This window comes from Lissotriton vulgaris, chromosome 8, assembly GCF_964263255.1.
Source record: "Lissotriton vulgaris chromosome 8, aLisVul1.2, whole genome shotgun sequence".
Classification (NCBI taxonomy): domain Eukaryota; kingdom Metazoa; phylum Chordata; class Amphibia; order Caudata; family Salamandridae; genus Lissotriton; species Lissotriton vulgaris.
In genome coordinates this window covers 1,442,567,150-1,442,586,880 of record NC_141696.1, presented here as the reverse complement: position 1 = coordinate 1,442,586,880, position 19,731 = coordinate 1,442,567,150, and positions in this window count along the sequence as shown.

Genomic DNA, 19,731 nt, shown 5'->3' with positions numbered 1-19,731 from the left:
AGTATTGAAAGGCAGATTGGAAACTTTGGAAGAAGGAACGATAATTCTGAAACTGGTGAACTGGAAGTAATCGAAGAAGAAGAAGAAGAAATTCCAAGTACCAACTATAAGCATGATGATTTTCCTAACAAAGTGAAACTGCTGAGTAAAGAAGTACCTGAATCTGATGAAGAATCTGACTCAGAAAAATTGATCATTAATGAATCAGCTGAAAACACAGAAAGTGAAACAGATGACAGTGAAGATGAATCTAAATTGAAGAAAACAAGAAAAAGAGCTTGGAGAGTGGAGTATAATTTGAGAGAACCAAAAAAGAAGCTAACAAGAAAAGGGGATAGTTGGCCAAAAGAAATTGGAAGTATAAAATTTAAATTAGTGAATAAAGCAAAAGAGCAGGTGAATGAGATCACAAGTCAAAAGGAAGAAGACTTGAGTAAGAAAAATCAGGCAGGAAATAAAATAGAAGTGATTAGCAGCAGAGCAAAGAGAATAATTAGGCCAAACTAAAAATATAAAACCCCAGAGTGGGCTCATATTATTATCCCACCAGTGGTAGAAGTAAATAGTAGTCAAGAAAATTTTGAGGATGCAAGTGACACTGAACATTTTGATTAAGTGACACAAGGTTGAAGAAACTGTGTTAGGAGACACAAGGTCGAAGAAATTGTGTTAGCTGGAAAACACATTTGATGTATGACATAAGGGCGAAGATTTTTTTTTAGAAGGAAAGCTGTTCGAGAAAAAGGTTATCTGTAAAAAAAAAGGGGAGTATATTTAGTTTTTTTCAATTTTTATGTTCATTTCTTTATTAAAATGCAGCTTACCTATTTGCTTATAAAATAAAGAATTAAAACGTAAAATGCTCTTTCTTTATGAAATAAAATAAATAAATTAGATTCAAAAAGTCAAGCTGGTCTTGTTTATTCATGGTCTAGTTTCCATTAGTTGATCCATCAACCATTAGTGGTTTGATTTCTGACTAATTCTGATTTCTGTCCTTCAGAGTCTTTGTAGAAAAAGTTCTACAGAACTTGCAGCTGCCAACTTCATGCTCAGGGTAGAGACAATAAATACACTTCTGGTGGGGGTCTTTATCAAAAAGACGCAGCTTCCCACAGGAAGAGCAAGGTCTGAATAAAGACTTCTTACTTGACATGTTGAGAAGACTGGAACTAGAAGATTTGAGGCAAAGAACTGAGAAGAGCTCAGGGAGATTCCCTTCACACGACGTGCAGTAGAAAATCTGAGGACTGGAGCTTCTGAGGAGAAGGTTCTAGAGCCTTAGCCTTGAGACCCTCTGGGTATGTAGTGCGCTATATAAATTCTCTGACTTGACTTGACTTGACTTGACTTGAGGGTGCTTGCGCCTGATTGGCTGTAGTTTGGACTAACATAATGACACTAATGTGTTACAAGTGTTTTTTTCTCTTTACCATGCATGTAGGAATTGTTTTGGAGGTTTTCAGTTGTATTTACCTCTTCTTTTATTATGTATTATGTTCTCACATATATATATATATTTAGCATTATTGCTATTTTATGTATCGTGGGACTCCCACTTCGACAACAGGGAATATTCAAGCATGTGAATCTATGAAAGACTTATATCAACAAAAGAGCGCCTATAAGTCACAAGTGAAAACCTACAACACAGTGGAATAATCAGATTTACTTTAATTCAAGTGGTCATTAAACAAAGGAGGCAGTTATAATAAAAAAACTATTATTTTCTAAAAGAACCCTCACTCACCCTAGTGGTGACATGCTTCATCATGGGGTTCAGTCACAGGTGGGGCCGACTATCCCCGCCTGTGTGCTACCACGCCTGCAAGTGCAGCGGAGCTGGTGTGTGTGAAAGAGTGATCAGTGAAGGGAAGTGTATTTTAAAAGATCACAACTGTGCCTCAACAAACTTTATTAAGGGCCAGTTGTTCACAGTAAAAACAGTAAAGTCACTGGGGTTTTGAATTAGAATTCCAGTGGCTTAAAAGTGAATGGTCAACATGTTTCTGCTGGTAGTACTATTTTCAGCTCAGCTTTCTTCAGGACCAAGAAAAAGAAAGAAAAAAGAGAGTCCTACGGGGGTCCAAGCACGCTAAGGCCTGCCCACACCGTTAGGATCAAGAGAGAAGGTATAGTAAATTTTACTCTCCTCAACAAACTCACGGTTTTACCTGTCCATAGGATTCCTGCTAATCGTCAGGTTGAGTTTCTGTAAATGAACAGACATACATATTCTTTAACATGCATCCCTTTTGAAATAAATGACCATTTCAGAACTTCTCATTCTTTTTACTTTTGAAATTGTCCTCCAAACTATTCACAAATCTATCGATATTAGTTAAACCAATACATTTGTAGTATGAGGCAGTTTACATTTCGAGTTATCATGTATCTATTTGGATCATGATTATTTAATTTCAGCAGTGTTCAAATTAATTTAGGAGAATAGTCACAATATCAGCATAGCTATTCAAGAAACTGAATCTCAGAGTCCCCTGATAGGGGCCATCGAGGCCAGATAGCAGACAGAAGAACAGACCTATTCACTGGAAAAAAATGCACTTACGATGCTTCAAAATTCAACAAGCTTCATGGGCTCGTGGAGTTGGGCGTGCTTTCACTTCCAGTCTAATCTATTTAAACGCAAACACAAGCTGATCAGAGGGAGCATTGTTTGATACCGGCAATCTAAGTTACTATTGAAGAGGAAAACCCCTTTTAAAAAAGCAAAAAGCATTGCTGCTGAAATCGCGCCGTGTGGCTTACTTGCTGCCGGAAGACTCGCCGCCATGGACCTAGTCATTTCACCCCTACGGCCCGGATCGTGCTGCTTGGCGTTCTCGGCCGGTTTTTGTACTTCTGTGTTTTTGCTATAGAACTAGGGGTAGGAGAGTAGCCATTATTCCCTTCCTCTCTCGTTGTACATACAATCTATGAAAGACACCAATACCGGAGAACCACCTGTTTACAGGTAAATAACAATTGTTCATACCAGCTATTATTGTCCCGCTCCCTTGTTAAAATCCCTCGCCTTCGGCTCGGGCCTTTGCCCCTGGACCGGGCCTTTAATAGCCCGTATAGCCTTCACGGAAGGCAATAAGGCTATAATATGTATGTTGCCAGGATTATGCGAGCATTTAAATAAATAAGAATGCTGGATTATGTGGAGTGCTGTATCTAATCTATTCTATTGGAGTTGCTTTGAATATATGCATCTATTTATATATGTGTATGTGTGTATGTATGTATTAGGTACAAATACATCAATACAGACTATACTGTTTGGGTTATAGCTGTTATTTGACCTTAAGAAAAGCATCTGTCAAAGACCACTGTCATACAAGGAACTTTTATTTGTGTTTCTACCAGGAGGCTACAAGGTATTTTGTATGTTACTACCGGGGATATGAAATCGTTTGTATTTCACTACAGGGGAATATGACAACTTTTATATGTCACTACTGGGAAATAGGACATATTTAATATGTCCCTATCAGGTGCAAAATATATCTTTTCATATTAGGGTCAGAAGGATGTGACACATTTATGAGTCAAAAGGATATCACAGAAGATATTTTCCCCAGGAAGGTAAAGACCACCATGTTTTAAAGCTAGGGAACGAAAGGTTGCCATATTCCAAGCGGGCCTAATACAAATGGAGTCCCAATCATGGACAAAATGGAATCAGGCTATAGGGTCAACACAACATTCCCACCTTGTACATCTCAGGTTGCTTTATTGTATGGTTGAGCTTAGGGGCGAATAATGAGCTGAAGTCTATGCTCTCTGATCTATTTCTCATCACTTATATCTAAATGCCTAAAATATATAAATAGGAATACTGTATCTTTAAGAAACATAAAAACAGTTGATAAATATAAAGGATATATGAAATATTATCAAATTAGGCTATAAGCATTACATTAATATTTTCTTAAGCCTAGCAAGTTTCAAGCTAAAAAGAGAAACATATAAAACATTTGTACTATTTAAAAGATTTTCTCAAGCTGTACTGTAGAGATGCATTTTGGTGATTAAACATATCAAATACAAAATATACAGACCAATTGGAAAACACAATGCAGCTTATTTCCAAAAGAACAACTGTTTGGTAGGTTTTACGTTGTGCTTATAATTTTCATCTGATGATAATTCATCAACATTTATTTCACACACATGGTCCATATTATCATATGCGTACGTGTGATCATGCCAATGCATGTAGGGAATCCCCAGCATTCTTGATAATCATGATGTTGTCATTGTTGGTATTGTGTTGATGTTGTTGTTGGCTTGTCGTTGACTTGTGAGGTTGGTGGACTCGCTAGTGGTTGTAACTCTAAAGCACTCAAGGATGATATCAGTGCTCCATTTAGAGACTCTGGTCCTATATATTGCCTATAAGAGAGCCAATTGTCCATCAGTCCAGCCAGGAAAGATAATGGGGAGCTAAGTCCATGATAACGAGCATCATGGAAAAATGTTAAATATATTGCTTCACATTGTCTCAGGTTTTTATATAGGGGTTGTACAAGAGAATCCATGTTGCGGAAAGCTCCAATGGGCCACTCCAGAGGTAAATGTAGAATAACCTCAGTGGGACAGTTCAGACATTGGAAGACCGGTTTCACCTGTGTAGCGTTCATTTTACTGAAAGCTCCATCCACTTCTCAATCAGTTAGGAAAGCCAGGAACATCTTAAGTAACTTACCATGTTTTGTAAGTATTCATGTTCAGTTGAGTACATGAACCTATTTATTGAGTTATGTGCCAGACCAAGAAAAAGATGACGATTCCACTTCCAATCAGCAAAAGGATCATTGGAAGACCTCAAAAAATTCAGGAGAATAGGAAATGAAAACAGATGGTATTAAAACGAACACAGATTTAAATCCAATTACCAGACCGGATTCAATACTATTAAAAAAAGTCACCAATACCAGTGGTCGTTGAAGCGTTAAAGATGGTCTGTGCCATGTCGGTAATGTGCGTCAGAGATTCTGTCTGCAACAGCTTCTGAATCTCTGGAACGGTTGTGGCTGTCTGTAGGTTATAAGTCACTGTCACTGATGTCAAAGGGACTTGTTTTTGTAGTAATATTGATACTAATTGGTTACGTTCGTCAAAAGGCATGTTTTCAAACCAATACTGGGCAAGGGGGCACTCTTGATTACATGTTGTGGTGGTGGGTACAAGTTCCTTCCACAGCATTGTATTGTCTTTAAAACTGTAATCACCATGGTTCCAAGCCGTAACAACTGATATTCGTCAGCTTTGAATAATTACCATTATTCAACAGCTCATGATGTGTAAGGATGGATGAAATGGGAGTAAACAATAGGGAACAACTATCACTAAACATCAAAGCATTCCACATTCCATGCAATAAAATGCAATCACACCATAGTGAGTGACCCAGAGGGTTTTTGCAGATGACAAGACTGATAAACACCGGGACATCTCCATTTAAGCACATGGGAGAAATGAGGTATTGGAAAGGAAATCCTTGCAGAGCAGAAATGAATGGATTATGCATTATGCAACACATCTAGATAAAGAAAAAAGCCTCAGAGGATTATGTTGTGCTTTTCTGCACAATAACAATCCTGGCTGTAACACAGGCACCATAGTGCAAAGTTGCCTGCTTTGCCACGTGGCTGTCAGAAGTGTATGAGCGTGGAGAGAACAGGAATGTGCAATATATTAGTAGATATGATGCATTCCTGCCCTCTCCATTTGGCGCAGCGCAGCAAGTCCTAGTACATTGTGTTTAGCCAAATATTAGTAAATCTATCCCTGAATGTCTACATATTAAGACTGCAAGTCTAAAAGCCTCTTTAAGTACATTACATTAGTAATCAATAACCACTGGATGAACCACTAATCTTGGATTCTGGAGTAGTGTGCTACTCGCCGTAAAGCTCTTCATCATTTCGCCAGTGTTAGTAAGTGTAATTGCATCACTAATCAAAAATAAAATCTTTCCTAAATGTAATTTGTTTTCAAGGGGATTGTTATTTGGTTTCAAACAATTATTCTTATTTAGGACCATTGACATATTTAGTCATGGAAGGTCTAAATCACCTTGGTTCATTCCCAGTAGAGTCAACTTCCCTCTTAAGCTGTTGTTTAACTAGTAGATAATCAAATCTAGAAAAGGACTTATGCAGGAAGCAGAATGTGAATTCTCAATCTGTTAGGTGCATGAGTGGCCAAAGATCTTCTAGTAATAAATGTTTACTCATTATTATCAAATCTTGTTGTGGCTTTGGAAGGTGTTGTTTGAGAGAATTTTGTCCAAAGTGTGATTTCAAACTAAATTAAAATGGCCTTTAACCACTAATTGGGTAGCGTTTGAGAATGACAGTAACTCTTTCTCAATATGTATAACAAAAGGTGGAGAATCTGACTTAGGACCACATATGCTGTATATCAATAATATATCAATATTGTCTGGTGAGATTGAGATTAGCCTTTTTTAACTATTAAACTTATTGTCCAATTTTTCTTGGCCATTGCTTTAGTGTATATTACTTCATCCAGCCATTCTCTTTTCATTTCCATAATTTCCATTTCAGTAGATCTGGTCTGCTAGAGTAATATAATACCTCCTTCTAATCGCTCTCATTGTTCAAAAGTCTTCTGTGCTTCACAGGGTAATTTAAACACTTGTGGATATGTCTGATGTCATTCTGTAGTAACTAGTAAATGTTCCATTATGCACCCTGAAGCTTGTCCTGGGTATATGCCATAGTTATTCCACACTACTTCCCTTTTTAAGAATAATCCTCATTTTTGTAACAGAAAGGACAGAATTTGAACAATAAGAGGAATAGAGAGAAATGAAAGAGAGAATAAAGATAACAGGGTTCCAAAAAAGAAATATGAGCAAACAACGAACCAAAAGCTTTTGTCAGTCCTCCATATAGCTAAGGCCAATCCAACCACTCTCAAAACAGTTTACACACCACATCTGAGTTAATTCGATGATTGTCAATCCTATGAAATATTTATCATAAATAATATAGAACATGAAAAACAAGAATACCGCATCCATCATGTGCCCGGTCATCAGAGAGGTAATTATGTGGCCTTCTTCATTTGCTGGAATAATACCCCTCGGATTAGTTTCCTCAAACTATGGCGGAATTATAAACAATTTTCTCAGTATGTATCAACTTTAAAATAAATTCTGATGTACGCTTTCATGACTAACCACCATTCATTCATCTATACCTTCTCCAGAAAAGCTTCCAAGCTTGTTGCATCATGTGATTTCCCTTTCTAAGGTATCCTCATTTTAGCAGGAACAATAAAACCAAAACTGATTTCCATGGATGTAATCCTCGGTTACATAATTTCCTTTTCAAGGTAGATTCCATTACAAAGTCTTATCTAAAGAAAATGTAATAACCTACCCATCTGATGTTAGGATTCACCTTGGCCCATGAATGAATCATTGGTGAATGTGCATACAGCAAAGGTCTAAAAATTATGACTCTTGAATTAGTCTGTAGGAAACCTATGGGTTCTCTGAATTTCATAAGCGCTAATGAAGTCTAAACCAGTTAATGAATGGATCCAAGATTCTAAAAATACAGCACATGAGTTGACATCCTTTCTTTATTTTCCAGAAGCCCAAAACATTTGAAGATCCCCTTCTAGTTATGTTTTCAATATCAGTGATTGAACTTTCTAGCTCATTGATTGACTGAGTTATTTCAATCTGAAAGCTGTCAATTGTGTATGTCACACCCTACATATTACTATTCACCAATTCTGCTGCAACAATTCAGAGGATAATTTTACTCATATCATTTTGCATTACCACTGTGTATATGTAAGAGATCTGTGCATGTTTTTGTGGACTGAATTTGATTTTTCATAGAAGAGTTACTTCATGATCATACTCAAGGTCATATTTTTCTTTAACAAGTTATGAATGAGAAAGGGGATCCACCTTAGCTCTTTTCAGGATTTGAACTTGTGTGTGCTTAGCTTTGCTTTCAGTCAATGTAACATAAAACATATGTGGTATGAACAATGTAAATTTTAATTTTGACCTGGGTTTTGCAGCAGATAAGAAATGATCTGAGTACTAAACTAATTCAATGAAAATCACCAGATCAGGCCTAATTCGAACTATCATAAAATTGCCAGGTTGCTGTGTACCCTCTTCCAAATCAAAGAGCACACCCAGAATGAGATCCTTAGCCGTCAGCGGGTCCTGATTATTACAGAGAAGTAAAACAGGTGCCTCGCACTCTTCTCTATGAAGAGTTAGGCTCTTCTAGATCCAGAGTGTTATAAGTCAGACAACTCTAATGAGGAAACCCCACCAATGGTAGCGCCGGGGTAAATAGTGGGCTCCCACTGGTCCGTTGCCGACAGCTTTTCCAACATTCCAGTGCCACTGATAGCAGTACCCCTGGTCTCAAAAACTGCACATTCTGGGCTAAGAGTTTCACTAGCAATGCCTCTTGCTGAGTGAATCTATCCATCTGGCCAATTCCCTCCTGTCTGGAACCAGCCGGCTAGTGTTCCCCACTGTAGCTAAGCCGATATATAATACATTTCAAAATCTGGGACCCCTACGCCTCCTTCATCAGGGGGATGATGAAGAGTCTATAATGACACCCTATGCCTACCACCATCTCACACCAGTTCCCTAAGCATAGTATCCAGCTGTTGGAACAAAGATCAAGGGATTTTTAACTGGGAAGTTGGTGAAGAAAGATAATAGTTGTGGTAACATTACCATTTTGAATAGTAAAATCCCCGCCATAATGGGCAGTTTTAGAGATCGCCAGAAGGGGACACATATCTTAAGAGACCGGAGAACGCCGCTCAAATTCCCTTCTCATATGTCATCCTGAGAGTAAAATGCTTGGACTCCTAGATACTTAAACGTCAACGGGGACCAATTCAGGCCACGAGGCATATGATCTGGACTCTGGCTACCAGCCACCACAGGGTACAAAAAGGTCTTAGCCTTATTCACTTGGAGGCCCAAGTACTGTGCAGACTCATCCAGCAGGGCCATCGCGTGTGGTGCCCCTGTCGAGCCATTTTTTAAATAAAGTAAGGGGTCATCTGCATATAGTGATATTATTTGTTTTCTGCCATCCACCATCAAGCCATAGACCACCCCCTTTCATCTGAACAGTTTGGCCAATGGCTCTATGGCCATAGCAAACAAAAGAGCCGACGGCCTTGCCTCGTGCCTCTGTAAACATAATATCCTGTGAAGATACTGTGGCCTGTCCTAACTAGCGCCGTGGGAGATGAATACAATATTCAAACCAATTTTACCCATTGTTCTCCGAAGCTTTAATTCCTAAAGATAATCAAATCGAGCCTAGTCGAAGGCCTTCTCTAGGGTAAACGACATAATGACAGTTCGAGGGCAGGTCAACACTCACTTGTGGTATAGTTTATGGTATAACCTAAGAAGATTTAGGGATGTACTGCTCACTGGTATGAATCTATTCTGATCACTATACGCCAACTTTGATGTATAGGGTCTAACCTTACTGAGGACTTTGAAGTCCATATTCAGTCTGGACAGGGAACGGAATGCAGAGGCTGGAGAATTCTCTTTGTTGGTCTTCGGGAAAGGGATCACTATTGCTTCTCTAGTTGATTCAGGCAGATAGCCTCTACTGAACAACTCAACGTTTAAAATTTCCAGCAGTGGTGCCAAAGAACTGACAAAGGCAGAATAAAATTCAACCGCTGGACCCTGGAGTGTTTCCGTTAGCTATGCCCCTGATGACCCTGATTTCCTGGACTAATACTGGGCCACCCAGCGCTTCTATAGCCACTGGGCCCAGTTCCCGCAAAGGCACTCTGTTTAGAAATGTCAGAAGCCGTCCATGTCCATTGGTTCTGGTCTCCCATAAGGGGATTCATAGTATTACAGGAATGCCACATTTGTTGCACCATGGGCATAAAGTGCTGTGTAATCTCTTGAACAGACCTGGGTAATAGTGTCCCCTGGGAATCTGGTCGAATAAGCCATGCAAGTAGTCTACCAGGTCTACCCGTTTCATCATGTGCCCTCGCTATGTATTCTTGGTAGTAGTGACAATGCAGGTACTCTAATGTGATGTTGTAAAGATCCCATGCCTCACTACGCCTAGTCTGTGTATGTTCATCTGCCCCCATTGCATTATCTAAGTTATGCAACTTAATATCTAGGTCAAGTATTGTGTTATTAAGCTCTCTCCTCACCCCCACTGACTGACCCATGCAATGTCTCCTCACCACCACCTCGAATCCCTCCCATTCAAATGCCGCTGACGAGGAAGAACCTTGATTATGAGCAAAATAATCTGTAACGATGTTCGGCAACGTGTCCCTAAAGCATGCATCTTCAAGTGATTGGGAGTTATGATAGGTCTAAATTTCAGGAGGAGCTTACTGCGGTCAGACACAGTACGACCCAGGTACCCAGTGTGTGTCACACTTTGGCTAAACCTGGTGGATCAAACTGAGTATGCAGGTGATGTATATGACAGTAATAAGAGTAGTCCCGGTCTATCCCACTTTGCACCTTCCAGATGTCTGCCACATCCCAGTGCACCATCCAATCCCTGAAGCTCTCAGAGATTCTATGTGCAGGTGCCTCTTACAAGGGGGAAGTGGAGCGGTCTAGTACAACGCCCGCTACACAATTCTAATCTCCCCCCACTAGGAGATTGTTAGCAGCCATTGGGGCAAGTTGGGTGGATACATTTTGTAAAAACACCATCTAGTCTTGGTTTGGGGCGTAGAAACTTCCTAATGTAATATCTTGGCCAAGCAATTTACCTTTTAATATGTCCTTGTCAATCATAACTTGTGCATGCTTAAAAGATGTCCCTGCCCTAATCCATATAAGTGCACCCCTGGCAAATGGCTAGTATGTGGTTGAAAAGATCTGCCCTCGTCACCTACGTCTCAGGTGGTCCACTTCATATCTGGTGAGATGTGTATCCTGCAGCATTGTTATTTGGACTCTTTGCCTCGTCAAGTATCTATGAATGTTACATTGGAGGCCAATCCCATCCCCCTAATATTCCAGGACATGACCGTAATTGTAAATTTTGAATCTACCATTCATGAATTCCTCAGGCAATACTGCCCCCCATCACCCCCTCCAACCTTCACCCAAAGGGAAAGAAAAGCTTGTTACCTCCCAGACATAATCAACAACTCCCAACTACAAAGTCCCAAAACCAAGAGTTGTCCAGCAATGGCTGACCGCCCAAACCTGTGAAGAAAAAATATTAGTAATAATATGCCGCCCCCAGATTTCTGGCAAGGGCTGAAGTGGTTGAGGTGGGCTGGGGTCCTGAATGCCGGGAATACCACAACTGCCCTCTCATCAGTATAAAAATATATGATCCTGGGTACGGAGAGAAGTCGCCAAATCCTTAAACAGAGTGTATCTTAACCTGGGTTACCCTATCATGATCAATTAATCAAGTGGTCTGCAATGATAGGAAATGTCATTGTACGCCCTGTACCCCATCTAAGATACAGACCTTCCCTACACACCAATAGGAGCTCAATCAAAGAACAAAATGACACCGGCTACACCGCCAGTTCAGTTTCCATCAGATCAATTCTTCCGCAGTCTCTGGTGTAACCTGGGGTAGGGCTTCATTATTCTAATGGAGGTCTCAGATTCAGACAATAGAGAGTCATTCCCAGATAGAGTCCCAGGTTCCTCCTGCTATGTATGCATTGCTACAGTTTCTGTCACGAGTTGCACTGTAGCTGCTCATTCCTGCTCCGCCTGAGATAGGGACTTTTTTTCAGGGACCAACCACAAGAAGATTTCCTGGAGTTCTTCCTGGCCCTCAGCTCAGTCGCTGAAGCCCTAGGCCTGGACCCTGGGAGGGCTGTACCCGCTTCCAACCAGGTCCAGGCTGCGCCTGGTTCATCATAGAAATAGGGGGTTCCCATCTAGGATAATCTACAGCCTAACAGGGAACATCAGAAGAATACTGCAGTCCAGCCTCATGAAGAGCTCTTCTAACTTCCAAAAAGGATCCGCGCTGGGCCTGGACCATAAAATCCAGAAACATTAATACTTTGGCATTTTCAACCACAAAGAGGTCTTCTGACCAAGACCTTTTGTAGTATAGTGTTTCTGTCAGTAATCTAGCCCCACAGGGCGCGGAGGATGACCATGTGCCAACAGGTTCGCCGACATTATAAGCGCCCTCTCCAGAGTGAAGAAGGGGTCAGTTGGTTAAGAGCCATCTCTGTCTGCAACCAATTTTCCAAATAGGATACCATGTCTGAGCCTTCTACTTCTTTAGGGAGCCCCACCACTTTTCAATTATTGTTGCGGTTACAGGCCTCCGCATCTTCTGCACGCCGTTCGAGGGTGCTCGCTCTGTCTGTTAGATCTCCCACCTTGCAGACCAGGGTCTTTTGCTCTGGGTGCAGCTCATTCAGGAAGGTTTCAACCTCACCCACCCAGTCTGCCAGTTTGCGGTTTTCCGCACGCCAAAGCCCCAAGCCGACTGATACTGCATTCATTTCCTGCTGAAGTGTGAAGCTTGGTATCTGCAATAGTAGCCAACACTTTATTGAAGTGTAACTTCATAGAAGGCTCTGGGGTGTCCTGGCCTTCCGCCACCTTGTCACAGGTGGAGAGCGTTCCTCCGTGCAGGGCGGTCATTTGTTTTGTCTTTGGTTTGCCCATTATGTCATAAGTGCCACTGTCATTATTGACTCCCAGGTCTTACATGTGGGCTGCACAGGGGTCTAGGAAACCCCTCCATTAATCTGTGATTGGTGTCCGCTTCAACTCTCCAAAGTGCAGGAATATGTGGTCTCCCTGGGTCAAGGTCAAGGCAGTCCCCATCTGTATCCAGTCTCTGTCACTCCGGCCTCAGACTGCCTCTCACTAGCACTTCACTTCCGCAAAGTTGGCATGCTCTCACTACAGCAAAGTCATCTGATCCCGCTTCACTGGCATCTTTTCCCAGTAGGACCATACCCTTCTATATATCTACTTTCTGCCATTTCAGTCCCGTAACCTCCAATGTGATCTGCAGGCCCCTACGTAGTCCCGGCAAAAGCTTCGCTGCTCAACGGTGAAGTGACTAAGGTGTCACTCTCTCTCCTGTTTTAAACCAGGCCTTGGGGACCTTCACATACCTCTGTATGCCAATCAACAATGTTTCAGGGTCCCCGCTTCAGTTCCGCAGGCCATCTGGTGCCTTACTCCACTGGGGTGGTACCAAAGTCACAGGGGGGGGGCACTCGCCCCGCAATTTTCTCACCAGATCTTTAATTGGGCCCCTCCCTTGTCTCCTTGCCGTCCTGAGTTACAAAGCACACTTCAGGGTCACGCCGTTTCCGGGCATAGGCCCCGATCTGACCTAAAAGGCTTAATGTACTCCACTGCTCCAGCGGGCCCCCATCTTACGGCTCTGCTCCTGCTTTTGTTATTATCCCAAGGGGCCCCCCCTGGTGTCCTACCCGTGTCCACACAGTCAAAAGGGCCCAGAACACTTCCCAGCTCCATGCCCTCACCCGCCGCTCACCGCAGGTCCAGACATTGCTTCAGGCACTTTTCGAGGTCCCAGCGGGCCCCGTCTCGCTGTGTATCTCCGTTTCTCCCTGGCGCTGCTCAGGGGCCTCTGCTGTGGCTCCACAGGACCTCTGCTCCGGCCGCCAAGTCACCAGATCGCAGCTGCCAGATGCCGCCACCAGCCACAGCTCAGCCCAGTCCCGTACTCAGGAGCAATGAGCTAACCGCCATCTTACAGGGTGCATATCGGCTGATCGTCATGACTTCTCTATCCCACAGCATTGCTGCTGTCCGCTCAAGCAGTTTGCCGAGCCCTCTCAGGGGTTCTTCCTCTCCGCTCTCGCTATTGTGGCTGTCCCTCCTGCAGCCCAGGTCACGGATTTCAGGAGGATTATCCGCCACGCTCAGCTCAGCTGATGTTTTTCCTCTTAGTGTTGTGTTGTCTCAAGACAACAGCATTTTGCTCATTGGTGATCTATAGGCCTTGGCTATGTTTCCCCTCTAGTATATAGCATTTGACAAAAGCAAAGAAAGAAACTTGACTATCGATGCTAGATGCTAGATGTGGAAGGTCAGTAGTCCGGTTGATTGCCGTTCAACCTTGGGCCAGAGGTTATCAATAAAATGGGTGGTGACTGCTTGAGGTCTTCCGGCCCCACTTCTGTAACCTGTGTGAGTGTGAAATTTTGTGCTGCGCAAGGCCTGCGAGGCCTGCCAAACCAGGTACAATCCAGGTCTCATCACCGCAAGCTGCTGTCAGCAAGCTGTGGAGGCGGAGACATACCGCCACACTCTCATTCCTGGCAGAAGAAGGAAGCAGATTTTGAACTGCACACTACTGAGCATGGCCCCTGCCTGGAGCCTTCCAGCCCACAAGTCTACCAGCAGCTGGAGCTCTTAAACGGTACTGGGTCTGGATTCGGGTTTCTCATCCAATTTGACCCCAACAAGCATTGGTCAAAGCAAGGCTTATGGTCCAATACCCATATTTTCAAGGCCCTGTCCAGCAGTCCCGGCAATCAACATCATATACACTACAAAGAAAAGAACTTGGCATACATTTCAATGGCAGAACAATAGAAAAGGGAGCAAGGGCATATAGGAATGAATTGGAAATAAAATAACTAGCCAGAAACTACACAAACCCCAATCAAAAAAAAAATCTACACTAGGTGAAGGACTGGGCTAATTTAAGGCCCAGCGGTGCCAGGGAACAACACCTGAAACCTTCGTGGGGATACCTGTTCCGGCGTACAAATTACAGAGACACGGGACACTTCCTTCGGCGTCAAAGATCAGCGTTTATTTACTGCAGGGACACAGAAATCGCTAGAAGTACAGTATAGTGTATGTTCAGAGAGTCTGCTTCGAATTGCAAAAGTGGATCGCTCCTTTTATACACATTTTCGCCATTGAACAACATAACGAACAAAAGGTTACAACTCAGTTCCCACAGTAAACTTCAAAAGGATCGCAATCATGTTTTCAGAAGCCCGAAACATAATTACAGAAACATTGTCGGTTCCCAACTGTAAAAGCATGCTATCCCACCATTAGGCACATTCCATTCTAGTTGTAAACGACCTAAGAGATAGGACAGAAACAGGTGCAAGGAAACAAAGACAGACAACAGATTGAAAAGAGTGTGGGGGCAATATCGGAAGCGTAATCACAGGATCAAAGGATTCGAGCCTAACGTATGCAAGGCTGAAACAATAGACCGGCACGGCAAGATGAGCCTCGAGCGGAGCCATCTGCTTTTGCCGTGTCATTCCCCTAGTCATAAAGGCACACTCAAAGGAATATACATCTTCCGCAAGAGCTTGGGAATCCCAGGGTCATCGAGCGGACATTGTCCGTTCGCCGGCTACGTGAGGGCAAGAAACAAAATGGATGCCGTATCTTAAATGGAACCCGAAGGTTCAGATGGAAAACCCGTTAAATAAGACGAACCCTTCAAAGTAGTGTAGCGAAAACACGTACATCTACTAATCTCGTCTTTTACGGTTCATAGATACCAAACTCATCCATATCCGAACAAGCCCAGAACGTCGTTACGATTCTCACCGAACCTCAGACGCTCCTTTTGCCCTCATGTAGGCAAGCACTAGTCGATATCAGAATCAATATCGATATTCATCAGATCGTTTAGATGTTGCTGGAACATTATTCTATCCATCAATGTCTCTCTGGTAACAGATGGTCTTCTTATACACGTTGTAGCACAAAGGCTACATAAGGCTGGACCACACTGTACACAAAGACAACACATGAACAGAAACGTCACAACAACCCCTACAATTATCAGAATCTTCCAACCCCAAGTCGACATCAGACCCCAAAACCTTCCTAGAAGCATCCAATCGCCTTCGTCCACGTGTATGGACTTGGAGATTTTATGCAACTTCGAGATGGCTTGATAAACAGTTGGAGCATTATCAGGTATGAAAATACAGCAGCTTGAATGGATCACCTGGCACACACCACCTCTATCTGCTAGTACAACATCTAGAACCATACGGTTCTGTAATGTCATAAGTCTATCCGCTTTAAGCTCTGCTGTCAGGTTACCAAGAGCACTTGCAGTTATGTTAGCAGTCGATTCTACCACACGAGTCAACTGTCTCAAGTTCCTACTATTGACCATAGGTCCCCAAAACGGTAGGAAACCCTTAAAGAAGTCTCCTGCTTCTTGACCGGCCGTGTCTTCTTTGCTAATAACGCCTCTCACAACTCTCGTTTTATGGTAGTCTGAGGCAACTGTGAAAGTCGGTGGCAAAAGATTCACGATATAACATGTGCCCGAGAAGTCACGGGGCAACCACGTATAAGCACGATCATAGCACACAAAATTGGTACCCTTGGCAGTCAGAAATACAGGGGAGGAGAGCATCGGTAAAACGTATGTCTCAGTACAAGCATTCTTCCCAAGCTGAGCTCTCGGATTTTGACCAAGACCTTGCAGACAGAAATGACCGAGGTGGGGTACAATCCAAATTGGAGACAAGCTCTTAAGCTGTCTATCACCCACTGAAATACTATACTCGGCCTCACTCAGATCCTTGTAGGCTCGCACCTCTTCCTCTGGAATAAGCGATGCATCAAAAATATCTCTATCCAGATCAGCAATCGCTATCCCCAAAGACTTGTGGTACGGGCCAGAACCAAGGTCTGTGGAGCGTGGCTCTCGACGGGGGTAGGAATCTAGTGCACTACGGAACATGGTTTGGAATGCTCGAGCTGATCCCTGGGAGCTGTAGGGAAGAACTAAATACGGAATACCCTTATCCATGGTATGTGGCATTAACCCACACACCCAACAGTTGGTAGTGTTCATCACCAACTGATGCTGATGCAAAAGTTGGACAAAGGAATTGTTCATAAATTCGGCACGTCTGACTTGTTCATGTTTGGGCAGAAGAGGAAAGGAATGTGGAGAATTAGTGGGAACGAGAATGGAATTCAGATCATGAGAGGGGGAAGTAGGTGAAGTGGAAGGCAACAGTGACTGAATCCCAAAATACACTCCACCCACCAATAACATAGACACAGTTAGGAACAACATGAAAATCTGAAACAAAAAACATTTTGTTCGTAAAATCTTATACAACTTAGATCTTTGCGCCGATATCATCTTTATTTCTGACAGCTTAGAGAACTCCATCCTCTAAAGACCGTCCGTAACGTTCTTGACGCACCTGATTCTGAGTAGCGATTGTCAATTCCCAGGAGTTCCCAGAAACCGACAAAAGTAACCGACCTAGAGTCAGAAACCTGCTAAACAGAAGTAGGTACCCGTACGGCCCTACAGCCAACCCAGATGGTAGGTTTAATCAATTAAGCATTCAATTTCATATAAGTCTCCTAGCTGCACAGAAAAGGAACACACGTGATATGTAAAACAAAATTAAAGAACTCAAAATCAGTGAAAAAAATGCAAATGTCCACAATATTCATAACAACAGGTAGGGGTAATGGAAATTCAAAAACAAAAGGGAATTTTATTTGTCCTTAATCACGCGATCGAAGAAAATATCGACATTTTCCAGGTCGAGTTTGCTCTTCAAACAACGGTTCAGGTGGCATAACAATGTTCGATTGTTCAGGTGACGGTTCAGAACTTGAATTCTCCAATGCTGAAGAAAAAGGTACAGTTCCAGATGATTCAACAGATGTATCTGACTGAGCTGGATTGATCTCTACAGGTTGAGCATCACTAAATGGCACATATTTTAGGATGACATTTGTTTCAGTCGGGGCAAACCCTTTCCTTATCCAATTATTTGCTGGCAATGGGAGCGGTACTTTTTTCGTGTGGGTGGCGTGCACCCAGTGCTTTCTGCCGTCCAACGAACTGCAGTCCTCGTTGCCAACAAGACTTGCTAGGGTCCCACGAACCTTGGCTCAAGATTTCGTTTTCTCCCAAAATTGCGGATTAACACCCACTCTCCAGGATGGAGCCGATGTCCAGGTCCTTCTGTTTGTGCCGGTAGAGCTTCAAAAACCTGTTGATGAATCAAACTCAATTTAGCAGTCAGATCGTAAAGATAGTCAATCAACATTGGATGTTCAATTCTGCAAAATTCCTTAGGCCTCGGAACTCCCCAAACGTTCGCAGGACGGCCGAACACAATCTCATATGGGCTAAGCCCTACTCGAGAGTGCACAGTCGCCCTGGTCGACAAGAGAGCTAGAGGCAATGCATCAGGCCATGATAACCCAGTCGTTGCTTGGATTTTGGCAAGTTTCAGTTTCAGAGTACCATTGTACCCTTCTACCAAACCCGCCGATTGAGGATGGTTAGCACTATGAAATTTTTGGCGGATACCCAAACCCGCACACACACTCTTCATCACACTTCCCACAAACTCACTACCATTATCCGACCAAACGATCCGTGGCATTCCATACCTTGGGAAATACTCTTTGAGTAGAGCTTTTGCTGTGGACAGGGCAGTATTATCCTTAAGAGGGTAGGCCTCAATCCATCTGGAGAACGCACAAACCACAACCAATACATATTTCAAATTATTGCATCTCTCCATATGGATGAGGTCCAACTGGATAACTTCAAAGGGACATGTAGGAGGAGCAAAATGACCAGGTGGAGTGGGGGTGCCCTTGCCAGGATTATACATCAAACATACCATACAGTTCTTGACCACTCTCTCAGCACACTTAGCAATCCCATCATTCTTCCATACAGGAGACAACAATTTACATATACCTTTCGCGCTAATATGTGACATGCCGTGGGCCATAGTAACAACGGCAAGCACATACGCATCCGGTAACATCCATCTCTGATACTCTGACAAATCAACCCAACATCCATTCATGTCTAGCTTCCCCGTGCTTTCTTTCCACTTAGCCTTTTCAGTTTCGGTGGCCTCATTCTGAATCGCTTTCACACTCTCAACTGTGTCCTCACACATACCAGTCTCCGCCGGCCATCTCACTGAACTCGTAACATACATTCGATTTGTCAGATTCTTGGCCGATTCCTTAGCAATCTCATCTGCAAACGCGTTACCACGACCAACATCATCTGTAACCTTTCGATGCGCGCTGCATTTAATGATTGCCACTTGCTTAGGCAATGTAAGTGCATCCAAAAGATCGTTCACGAGCTGTCCGTGTTGAATCTTCGTGCCATGCTACGTCATGAATCCTCTCTCTCTCCACAATCGACCAAAACTATGCGCTACGCCAAACGCATCCTGACTGTCAGTAAACATATTCACTCGCTTTCCTTTAGACAAAACACACGCTCTCGTTAAAGCAATCAACTCTGCCGCTTGCGCTGAATTCTGACTCAATCTCGCTGTTTCCACAACCGTACTCAACGTCACTACATCATACGCAGTCGTCACATCACCATTCGGCAACTTGAAGCATGAACCATCAACATACAAAGTACCATCGGGATCTACCAATGGAGTGTTTTTTAGGTCAATACGACCCTTCAGTTCTTAAGTAACAGTCATGTGGTGCTACATCACCTGATTCCATATGAATCGGCAACAATGTCGCTGGATTCAACACATTACAACGTTTTATCTGTATATGACTTGCCAAAAGTGTCAACTCATAGCCGGACAACCTTGCGCTCGTCAAGAGTTGGGTCTTCGTTCGATTCAAGAGAGTGTCAACTGCATGCGGAACCATCACTGTAAGCATATTATCCATGACCA